The sequence below is a fragment of the Callospermophilus lateralis genome, chromosome X, assembly GCF_048772815.1.
Source record: "Callospermophilus lateralis isolate mCalLat2 chromosome X, mCalLat2.hap1, whole genome shotgun sequence".
Taxonomy (NCBI): Eukaryota; Metazoa; Chordata; class Mammalia; order Rodentia; family Sciuridae; genus Callospermophilus; species Callospermophilus lateralis.
The window spans coordinates 42,133,300-42,144,765 of NC_135325.1; positions in this window are offsets into that span (position 1 = coordinate 42,133,300).

Consider the following 11,466-nt stretch of genomic DNA (forward strand, 5'->3'; position numbering starts at 1 on the left):
AACAAAACTGAGTCATAGTTCTAACCTTAACCCTTAACCTAAACCAAAACCTAACCCTACACGTAGCCCTAACCCTATCACTAATTATACTCTAACCCTAACCCAAAAACTAACCCTGACCCTGACTCTGACCCTAAGACTAACCCTGGCTCTAAACGTCATCATCACTGTAAACCTGACATTAACACTAGACATAGACCTAACTCTAAACCTATAACTAGCTGTAATCATAAACCTACTTCATTCATTAGCAGTAGCTTTAACCCTAGCCCTAACCTAACCTAAACCTAGCCTTAATCTGAGTCCTAAACCTAGCTTTAACCCTAAACTTAAACCTAACCCTAACCCAAACACTAGCCCTAATCCTATACATAACCCTAGCCCTAACTTTAGGGCTAACCCTATCCATTACCCTAATGATAACCCTAAAAGTTCTGAAAACCCTAGGCCTAACCCTAACCCTATAAATTACACTGAACCAAACCTAAACCCAAAATGTAAGCCTGTCATTACCCTAACCCTAAATCTAACACTAATTCGAGCCCTGCACCTAAACACTAACTTAACCCAAACCCTAATCCTGACCCTGATTCTACAAATAACCCTAGATCTAAACCTGAACCTAATCAAAAACCTAACCATTACACTGGACCAAGCCATAAACTTAACACTAAATATATCCCTAACTGTAACCCTAGACCTGACATTAGTCATAGCCTTAATACTATCCCTAAACCTAAAACAAACCCTAGTCCTCATCGTAGCTCTAAACAGCCTTAATCATAACCCTAACCCTAACCTGAGTTCTAACCCTAATACTAACCCTCGCCCTTGCTCTAAGCCTATCTCTAACCACATCCCTTACCCTAAATTATACACTAACTCTAACCCTAACCCTAGTGGTAACTCTTGCCTTATCCTTAGCCTTAGAACTATCCCTAGATCAAAATCTAACTCTAAATCTAACCCTAACTCGATGTCTAAGTCTCATCCTAAAACTAGCCCTAACCCTAGCCCTAACATAACCATAGCTGTAATTTGGCACTATCCCTAAACCTAACTCTAACCCTAGCCCTAAGACTAACTGTCTCATACTAGCCCTATCACTCATTCTAAACCTACCCCTTACCATAACCCTAAATCTAGCCCTAACCCAAGTGCTAACCCTTTTCCTATCCTTATCACTAGCACTAACCTTAGGCAAAATGTAACTCTAAATCTAGCCCTAACCTAAAACCTAAGCCTAAACCTAACATTAGCACACACCATAACACTAATCCTAAAATGAGCCCTAATGTTAGTCCTAGCCCTAAAACAAAACCAAGCCATAGCTCTAACCATAAACATTAACCTAAACCAATCCCTAACCTTACAACAAGACCTAAACCTAGCCCTAATACGAGTTGGAAGCCGAAGCCTAAAACTAACACTGAACCTGACACTGACCCTAACACTTCTAGCTCTAAACATCACCTTAACAGTAAACCTAACCCTAACACTAAACCTAGCAATAAAACCATAAAACTAGCCCTAATTGTAAACCTAGTACTTACATTAGCCGTACCCTAACCATAGCCCTAACATAACTCAAAACCTAGCCCTAATCATAGTTCTAACCTTAGCTTTAAACCTAACCTACCCTAACACTAGCCCTAATTGTAACCATAACTTTAGCCTTAAACTGATCCCTAACTCTATCCATTAACATAACCATAACCCAAACTATAATGATAACCCTGAGCATAAACCTAACCCTATCCAGAATCCTAACCCTTCATTTACCTAAACCTAACCTTAATCCTAAATCTAACCCTAACATTACCTTAACCATAATCCTAAATCTAATTCACCCCCAAACTTGAAACCTTAACCTACCCCAAACCCTAAAGCAAACCTTGATCCTAATAATACCCCTAGCTCTAAACTTGACTGTAACCCAACACCTAACCCTTAGCCTAGACTTAGCCATAAACCTAACCCTAAAACTATCTTTAACCATAATTCGGGACCTGAAATTAACTCTAGCCCTAATCCTAGCCCTAAACCTAAAAACACACCTAGCCCTCATCCTAGTCCTAAACTTAGCCTTAATCATAACCCTATCTGTAGCCCTACACCTAACCCTAATTCTAACCCTCACCCTACCTTTAAACCTGGCTATAATGAAATTCCTTACTCTAAATTTAAACCCAAACCATAACCCTAACTCTAGGCTTAAGCTAAACACAAAACCTAGCCCTAATCCTACCCCTAATTTGGCTTTATCTCTAACCCTATCCTAACCCTAGCCCTAAGACTAACACTAACTCTTGCCCTAGCCCTATTCCTAGTTCTATCCCTACCACTACCATAAACCTAACAGTAGCCCTAACACTTGCCCTAAAGTTAGTCCCAGCCCTAACCCTATCTCTAAATCTAACCTTAAACCTAAGCCTAAGCCTAACACTAACACTAGCCCTAACCCTAATGATAATTGTAAAACTAGACCTAACCCTAATCCTAGCAGTAAACCAAAACTGAGAAATAGCCCTAACTTTAAACATTAACTTAAATCAAACACCAACACTACACTTAGATCTAAACCTAGCCCTAATTTGAGTCCTAAGCCTCACCTTAAAACTAACCCTGACCTTGACTCATATCCTAACACTCACCCTAGATCTAAACACTGTCCCAAACTCAAAAAGAACACTAACATTAACAATAGCCCTAATTTGAGTTTTAATGCTAACCTTAAAACTAACCCTGACCCTGACTCCTATCCTAACAAGAACCGTAGCTATAAATATCACCATAACTTTAAACCTAAATTTAGCATTCAAACTACACTTAACCCTAATGCTAAAACTAACCCTAATGGTAACCCAAGTTCTTACATTGGCTGTTGCCCTAATCCTAGCCCTCACCCTAACACAAAAACTAGCCCTAAACTGAGCCCTAAACCTAGCTTTAAATCTAAATCTAACCCTAGATCTAAATCAATCCCTTACCCTAAGTGAAACGCTAAACCTAAGAGTAAACCTAGACCTATCTCTAGTCTTTACACTAACTAAAACCCTAACCCTATGAATAGTCCTAACCCTAGCCTTCATTTTAGTTCTATCACTATCCCAAACACTAACTCTAACCCTGACCCTTATTCTGACCCTAACACTACACCTAGGTCTAACCCCAACCCCATCCCTATCCCAAAATTTACCATAATCCTATCCCTAGACCTAACTCTGAACCTAATTTTCAGCCTAGCCCTAGCCATAGCTCAGAGCATAATCCTTATGCTAAACATAACCCTAAACCTAATCCTAGTTCTAACCCTCACCTTAACCCTAACACAAGACCTAATTTTACCCATAACACTAGCCCTAAACTTAACTCTAACTGTATTCATTACCCTAAACATAACCCTTACCATAATGCTAACCCTAGGTTTAATCCTAAACATATTGCTTTATCCAAACCTATAAATTACCCTAACCTACCCTGAACCCTAAACCTAATCCAATCATTATGCTAATGCTAACCTGAATGCTAATTCGACACCTAACCCTAACCTCAAAACTAAACCCAACCCTAACACTAACCGTGACCCTAATAATTCCTCTAGCTATAAACCTGTCTCTTACCCTACCTAACCCTTACACTAGACCTATCCATAAACCTAACCCTAAAACTATCCCTAACATTAACCCTAGATGTGATATTAACCCTAGCCATAATCCTAGCCCTAACTGTAACAAAAAAAAATCCAGCTCTTACCCTAGTCCTAAACATGGCCTTAATTTTATAGCTAACCCAAACCCTAGGCCTAACCCTATCCCTAACCCTAACACTAAACTTAGCCCTAATCTTACCCCTAATTTAGCCCTGTTTCTAACCCTAACCCTAGCCCAAAGACTAAATCTAACTCTCACTCTAACCCTAGTTACAACCCTATCCCTTACTAGAACCCTAACCCTAGCCCTAAACCTTGGTCTAACCCTAGCCCTATTAATGGCCCTGGCCATAATCCTAGATCTAACCTTAACTCTAAATCTAACACTAGCCCAAATGCTAACACTAAACCTAAAACTAGCCCTAACACTATTTCTAGCCCTAAAACAAAACCAAGCCATAGCCATAACCCTAACCTGTAATCTAAAACAAAGCCTAATTCTACACCTAACCCTAAACATATCCTAATTCTAGTCCTAACCCTAACCCCAAAACTAACCCTGACCCTGACTCTTACCCTAACGCTAACCCTGGCTCTAAACATCGTCATCATCGTAAACCTCAACCTAACACTAGACCTAGCCTTAACCCTATCCCTATAACTAGCACTAATCATAACCCTACTTCATACATTAGCCATAGCCTTAAACCCAGCACTAACCTAAACCAAAACCTAGATTTAAACAGACTAGTAAACCTAGCTTTAAACCTAAACCTAAACCTAACCCTAATCCAAAACTAGCCCCAATCCTATACATAACCCTAGCCCTAACCTTAGGTCTAAACCTATCCATTACCCTAACAATTACCCTAAACCTTCAGCTAACCCTAGGCCTAACCCTAACTCTGTCCATTACACTAAACCAAACCTAAACCCTAAAACTAACCCTGTCATTACCCTAAACCTAAACCCTAACCTAACCCAAACCCTAACCCTGACCCTGACCCTAAAAATAACCCTAGATATAAACCTGAATCTTACCCTAAACCTAATCCTTACATTGGACCAAGCCATAATCCTAACACTAAATCTAGCCCTAACTATAACCCTAGACCTGACATTAGCCCTAGCCCTAATACTATCCCTAACCATAACACAAAACCTAAACCACATCCTAGCCATAAACCTAGCCTTAATCCTAACTCTAGCCCTAACCCTAATACTAAACCTTGCCCTAGCCCTAACCCTAGCCAAAACCACATCCCTTACCCTAAACGTAACCCTAAATCTAACCCTAACCCTTTTCATCAAAATTGCCGTATTTTTAGCCCTAGAAATAACACTAGATCGAAAACTAACTTCAAATCTAACCCTAACTCGATGCCTGAGTCTAAAACTAGCCCTAACCCTGATACTAATTCTAAAATTAGCTCTAATCCTAGCCCTAACACTAACCCTAGCCGTAATTAACCCCATCCCTAACCCTAACCCTAACCCTAGCCCTAAAAATAACTGTAACTCTCACACTGGCTCTATCACTCATTCTAATCCTATCCCTTCCCATAAACCTAACCCTCTCCCAAATCCTAGTCCTAACCCTTGCCCTATCCTAAGCCCTAGCACTAACCTTAGATAAAATCCCAAGTCTAAATTTAACCCTAAAAGGAAGCCTAAGCCTAATTCTAAGACTAGCCCTAACCCTAATATTAATCCTAAAAATTGACCTAACCCTAACCCTAGCCCTAAATCCAAAATGAACCAAAGCTCTAACTCTAACCCTTAACCTAAACCAAGCCCAAAACTACACCTAGCCCTAACCCCAACCCTAATTCGAATTTTAAGCCAAACCCTGAAACTAATCCTGACCCTTACTCTTACAATAACACTAATCCGAGGTATAAACATCACCCTAACCCTAAATTTAAACCTAACAGTAAACCTAGCCCTAAAACACTCAAATTAGCCATAATCATAACCCTAGTACTTACATTAGCCATAACCCCAACCCTAGCACTAAATTTACCAAAAACCTAGCAGTAATCATAACCATAATCCTAGGCCTGCACTGATTTTTAACTCTATTCATTACCATAACCCTAACACTAACCCTAATGCTAATTCAAGCCCTAACTTTAAACCTTAATATATCCCAAACCCGAACCCAGAACTCGACCCTAATAATGCCGCTAGCTCTAAACCTGAACTCTAACCCTAAACCTAACCCTTAAACTAGACGTACTCATAACCCTAATCCTAAAAATATCTTTAACCATAATTCTGGACCTGAAATTAGCCCTAGCACTAATCATAGCCCTAACCCTAAAAAAAAATCCCTAGACATCATCCTAGCACTAAACCTTGGCTTAATCATAACCCTAATCGTAAACACAGCCCTAACCCTAATTCTAATCCTCACCCTACCTCTAAACCTAGCTATAAAGCTACACATTACCCCAAACTTTGCCCTAATGCTAACCCTAAACTCTAAACACTAACTCTAATCTCTAACCCTATCCCTAACCCTAGGCTTAAACTCAACACTAAACCTAGCCCTAATTCTATCATGAACCCTAGCTATAACTATCACCCCAACCTTAAACCTAACCCTAACACTAAATCTAACCCATACCCTAACACTAAAACTAACCCTAATGGTAACCCTAGTTCTTACATTAGTCATTTCCCTAACCTTAGCCCTAACACTAACATAAAACCTAGGCCTAATCTGAGCCCTAAAACTACTTTAACCCTAACTCTAACCGTAACCAAGCCCTAAACCTAGCTCTAAACCAATCACTTACTTAAGCAAAACCCTAAATCTAAGGGTAACCCTAGACATATCTCTAATCCTTTGGCTAACCAAAACACTAACCTTATTAATAACCCTTACCCTTGCCCTCATTATAGATCTAACCCTATCCAAAAACCTATCACTAACCCTGACCCTTTTACTAAATTTACCATTAATCCTAGGTCTAATCCTAACTATAACCCAAACACAAAACCTACTGTAATAATGTCCCTAGACCTATTTCTGAACCTAACACTCAGCCTAGCTCTAACCATAGCTCAGAACATAACCCTTACACTAAAAATAACCTTAACAAATCCCTAGTTCTAACACTCACCCTAACCCTAAATCAAGACCTAATCCTAACCATAACCCTAGTCCTAACCTTAAGTCTAACTGTATCATTAACCTAAACATAACCCTTACCCTAATGCTAACCCTAGGCCTAACCCTAAACATATCACTATCCCCAAACTTATCAATACCCTAAACATAACCTGAACCCTAGACCTAATCCAATCATTACCCTAACCCTAACTCTAATGATAATTCAAGCTCTAACATTAAATTCAAAGCTAACACAAACCCTAACACTGACACTGACCCTAATAATCCCCCTAGCTCTAAACCTCACTCTTACCCTACACCTAACACTTACACTAGACCTACCCATAAAACTAACCCCCCAAATATACCTAACATAACCCTAGACCTGATTTTAGTCATAGCCATGATACTAGCCCTAACCCTAACACATACCCTAGCTCTTATCCTAGCCCTAAACAAAGCCTTAATTATAACCATATCCATAACCCTAGGCCTAACTCTAACACTAACCTTAGCCCTAATCTTAGATCTAATTTAGCCCTATCCCTAACCTTAACCCTACCCTAGCTCAAAGACTAACTCTAACTATCAAATTGGACCTAACCCTAGTTCTAATCCTATACTTTACTGGAACCCTAATCCTATCTCAAACCATAGGTGTAACTCTAGCCCTATTCATAGCCCTAGCAGCAACCCTAGATCTAACCCTAACTCTAAATCTAACCCTAACCCTTAGCCTAAACCTAAACCTAACACTTACCCTAACCCTAATGCTAATCCTAAAACTAGCACTAACCTTAGCCCTAAAACAAAACCAAGCCATAGACCTAATCCTAACCCTTAATATAAACTAAGCCCTAACCCTACACTTAGCCATAATTCTATCCCTAATTAGAGTTTTAAGTCAAACCCTAAAACTAACCCTGACCCTGACTCTAACCTTAACACTAACCCTAGATCTAAACATCACCCTAATCCTATACCTAAACCTAATAATAGACCTAGCCCAAACCCTAACCCTAAAGTTAGCCCTAATTGCAACCCTGGTACTTATATTAGCCATTACCCTAAACCTAGCCTTAACTTAACCCAAAACCTAGCTTTATTCTGAGCAATATCCCTAGATTCACCCCAACCCTAACACTATCACTAATCGTAACTATAACCATAGCCATAACCCTAGATTTAACCCTAACCCTAACCCTAACCCTAAGCCTAACCCTATCAATAATTGTAACAATAACCCTAGCCATACCCCTAGCTCTAACCCTATCAATTACCCTAACCATAACCCTAACCGTAATGCTAAAACCTGGGCCTAAACCTAACCATATCCCTAATTCTAACCCTATCTATCACCCTAAAACTAATATGAAACCTAAACCTAACACTATCTTTACCCTAATCATAATTCTAATGCTAATTTGAGCCATAACATTAAACCTTAACCCATTCAAAACACTAATCATGACCCTGACCCTAAGAGTACCCTTAGGTCTAACCCTGACCCTAACCCTAAACCTAACCCTTACACTAGATGTAGCCATAAACCTAAACCTAAAACTATTTTTATCCAAAACAATAGACTTGAAATAAGCCCTAGCCCAAATCCTAGCCATAATCCTATCCTAGCCATAATCCTAGTGCTAAACCTAGGCTTAATCTTATCCCGAACCATAACCCGAGCCCTAACACTACTTCTATTCCTCACCCTAGCCCTAAACCTACCTATAACCTCATCCTATACCCCAAAACTAACCATAAACCTAAACCTAACCCTAACCCCCACACTAAACCTAGTCCTAACCCAAAGCTTAGTGCTAATTCTAGCCTTTATTTAATCCTATCCTAACCCTAAACCTAGCCATAAGTCTAACTCTAACTCTTGCCCTAGCCCCAGCCCTAGTTCTATCCTTAGCCTTAATCCTAATCCTAGATCTAAGCCTAAGTCTAAATCTAAACTTAACTCTAAATTTAACTGTAACAATAAGCCTAAACCAAACTCTAACACTACCCCTAACCATATTGCTATTCCTAAAACTTGTCCTCTCCATAGTCCTCGCCATAAACCAAATCAAGCCATAGCCCTAATCTTAACTCTTAACCTAAATCAAACCCTAACCCTACAACTAATCCTAAAACTAACTCTAAAACTAACCCTGCCCTGACACTGACCATAACACTAATCCTAGCTCTAAACCTCAACCTAACCTAAAATTAACACTAACACTATATCTAGCCTTAACCTAACCCTAAAACTAGCCTTAATTATAACCCTAGTTCGTACATTAGTCATTGTCCTAACCGTAGCCCTAAGCCTAACACAAATTCTACCCCTAATCCGAGCCCTAACCCCAGTTTTAACCATAATACTAGCCCTAACCCTAACTCTAACTCTAACCCGATTCCTAACACTAATCTAAACCCTAACCCAAATGCTAACCCCAGTCCTAATCCTAATCTTTAGCCTAACTTAAACACTAACCATAATACTAGTCTTAACCGTAGTGCTCATTCTACCTCTCAACAAAACCCTGACCCTCATCTGACCCTAAGAGTAACCCTAGGTTTAAACCTGACTCTAACCCTAAACCAAACCCTAACACTAGCCCTACTGGTAAACCTATACCTATACATAAGCTTAACACTAGACCTACACCCAAAGCTAATCCTAAATATAGCTATAACTCTAGCCGTAGACCTAAACAAAAACCTAGCACTAGCCCTAACAATAATCCTTAACCTAAACCAAACACGTACCCTACCCCTAGACCTAAAACTAGTCCTAATTTTGGCTCTAACCCTAACCCTAAGCCTATCCCAAAAACTAACCTTAATTCTAACACTGAACCTAGGTTTAAACATGACACTAACTCAAAACATAGACCTAACACTAGACCTAGCCATAACCCTAACCATAAAACTAGCCCTAAACATAACCCTAGTTCTTACATTAGCCATAGTCCTATTGCTAGCCCTAAACCTAACAAAAAACCTAGCCGTAAGCCTAGGCCTAAACTTAGCTCTAAGCATAACCCTTAGCCTAACCCTAGCCCTATACCTAGCCCTAACCTAAGCCTCGCCTTAGACCTAACCCTAGCTCAAAGCCTAACCTTTATACCAAACATAACCCTAGCTATATCCTAAACCATATTCCTAACCCTAGCCCTAATCCTAATGTTAAACCTAACCTGAACTTTAGATCGAACCATATCCTAAACCTAACCCTAACTCTAACCCTAATTAAAACCCCATCCCTAACACTAAACCTAACTCTAAGCATAAATGTAAACCTAGACCTAAACCTAAACCTAACCCTCACCCTAGCCCTAACCCTAGCTCAAACACTAATCCTTACCCTAACCTAATTATATCCCTATCCTTAAACTTAACACTTTTCTTAACCCTAAAACTTACCCTAAATCACACCCTAAACCTAGCCCTAATCCTAGAGTTAATCCAAACCATAACCTAGCCCTAACCCTAGCTCTAAATCTATCCATTACACTAAACATAACCTTAACCCTAATGGTAACACTAACCCAATTACTAAACCTAACCCATCCATTACCCTAAACCTTAGCTGAAACCTAAACTAAACCCTATCCATTACCCTAATCCTAAAACTAATCTTAATGCTAATTCGAACCTTAACCCTAAAACTTTATCTAAACCAAATGCTAACCCTTACTCTGACCCTGACCCTAATAATAACCCTAGCCCTGAAGCTGATCTTTAATATAAACCTAACTCTTACAAGAGACCTAGCCATAACCTGACCCAAAACTATTTTTAACATTAACCCTAGACCTGATATTATCCCTAGACCTGGTCCTAGCCATAACCCTAACAGAAAACCTAGCCCTTAACCAAGCCCTAAACCTAGCCTTAATCCTAAACAGAAACATAATCCTAGGCCTAATCCTAATTGTATCCCTCACCCTACCCCTAAAGCTAGCTATAACCCCAACCATTTCCCTAAACTTAACCTTAACACCAATGCTAACCTTTGCTCTAGCCCAACCCATTAATCTAAAACTAACCCGAGCCTTAATACTATCCCTAATGTAGTCCTAACACTAACACTAACCCTAGCCCTAATCCTAGCCCTAATTTAGCCCTAACTCTAACACTAACCCTAACCCTAAACCTAGCCCCAATTTAGCCCTAACCCTAGCCCTAATCCTAGTCCTAATTTATCCCTAACCCTAACCTTAGCCCTAAGAGTACTACTATAACTAACTGTAATTCTCGCCCTAGCCGTATACCTAGTTCTAACCATATTCATTATATTATATTATATTATATTATATTATATTATATTATAACCATAACCCTCACCCTAACCCTAGCCCTAACCCTAGCCCTAAACCTAGATCTAACCCTAAATCTAAATCTAACCCTAACCCTAAGCCTAAACCTCAACCTAACACTAGCCCTAACCCTGAGGCTAATCCATAATCTAACCATAACTGTAGCCCTAGACCTAAAACAAAACCAACCTATATCCCTAACCCTTAACCTAAACCAAAACCTAATCGTACAACTACTACTAATTTTAGCGCTAATTTGAGTTCTAACCCTAACCCTAAAACTAACCCAGACTCTAACACAAAGCCTAAAAATAACCCTTGCTCTAAACATCACCCTAACCATAAACCTAAACATAACACTAGACCTAGCCCTAACCCTAGCC